Consider the following 1,751-nt stretch of genomic DNA (forward strand, 5'->3'; position numbering starts at 1 on the left):
ATAAACAGAACCAAAGACAAAAACCACATGATTATCTCAATTGATGCAGAGAAGACCTTTGACAAAATTCAACAGCCCTTTATGCTAAAAACCCTCAATAAGCTAGGTATTGACAGAATGTACCTCTAAATAATAAAAGCTATTTACAACAAACCAACAGCCAATATCATACTGAATGGGCAAAAACTGGAAGCATTCCCCTTGAAATGTGGCACCAGACAAGGATGCCCTCTCTCACCACTCTTATTCAATATAGTACTAGAAGTTCTAGCCAGAGCAATCAGGCAAGAAAAAGGAATAAAGGGTATTCAAATAGGAAAGTAGGAAGTCAAATTGTCTCTATTTGCAGACGACATGATTGTACATCTAGAAGACCCCATCTTCTCAGCCCAAAATCTCCTGAAACTGATAAGCAACTTCAGCAAAGTCTCAGGATACAAAATCAATGTGCAAAAATCACATGCATTCCTACACACCAATAACAGACTTAAAGAGAGCCAAATCAAGAACGAACTGCCATTCACAATTGCCACAAAGAGAATAAAATACCTAGGAATACAAGAAACAAGGAATGTAAAGGACCTCTTCAAGGAGAACTACAAGCCACTGCTCAACGAAATAAGAGAGGACACAAACAGATGGAGAAACATTCATGTTCAAGGTTAGGAAGAACCAATATCGTGAAAATGGCCATACTGCCCAAAGTAATTTACAGATTCAACGCTATCCCCATCAAGCTACCAATGACCTTCTTCACAGAACTGGAAAAAACCACCTTAAACTTCATATGGAACCAAAAGCGAGCCCACATAGCCAAGTCAATTATAAGCAAAAAGAAACAAAGCGGGAGACATCACACTACCGGACTTCAAACTATACTACAAGGCTACAGTAATCAAAACAGCATGGTACTGGTACCAAAACAGAGATATAGACCAATGGAACAGAACAGAGGTCTCGGAGGCAACACAACATATCTACAACCATCTGATCTTTGACAAACCAGACAAAAACAAGCAATGGGGAAAGGATTCCTTCTTTAATAAATGGTGTTTGGAAAACTGGCTAGCCATGTACAGAAAGCAGAAACTGGACCCATTCCTGACACCTTACACTAAAATTAACTCCAGATGGATTAAAGACTTAAACATAAGACCTAACACCATAAAAACCCTAGAAGAAAATCTAGGCAAAGCCATTCAGGACATAGGTGTAGGCAAGGACTTCATGACCAAAACACCAAAAGCATTGACAACAAATGCCAAAATAGACAAATGGGACCTGATCAAACTCCACAGCTTCTGCACAGCAAAAGAAACAGTCATTAGAGTGAATCGGCAACCAACAGAATGGGAAAAAAAAATTGCAGTTTAATCATCAAAGGGCTGATATCCAGAATTTACAAAGAACTAAAACAGATTTACAAGAAAAAGCTAACAAGCCCATTCAAAATTGGGCAAAGGATATGAACAGATGCTTTACAGAAGAAGACATACATGAGGCCAACAAACATATGAAAAAATGCTCATCATCACTGGTCATCAGAGAAATGCAAATCAAAACTACACTGAGATACCATCTCACGCCGGTTAGAATGGCGATCATTAAAAAATCTGGAGACAACAGATGCTGGAGAGGATGTGGAGAAATAGGAACACTTTTGCACTGTTGGTGGGAGTGTAAATTAGTTCAACCATTGTGGAAGACAGTGTGGCGATTCCTCAAGGACCTAGAAATTCCATTTGACCCAG

This window comes from Sapajus apella, unplaced genomic scaffold (assembly GCF_009761245.1).
Source record: "Sapajus apella isolate SASKATOON/1434 unplaced genomic scaffold, GSC_monkey_1.0 scaffold253, whole genome shotgun sequence".
Lineage (NCBI taxonomy): Eukaryota > Metazoa > Chordata > Mammalia > Primates > Cebidae > Sapajus > Sapajus apella.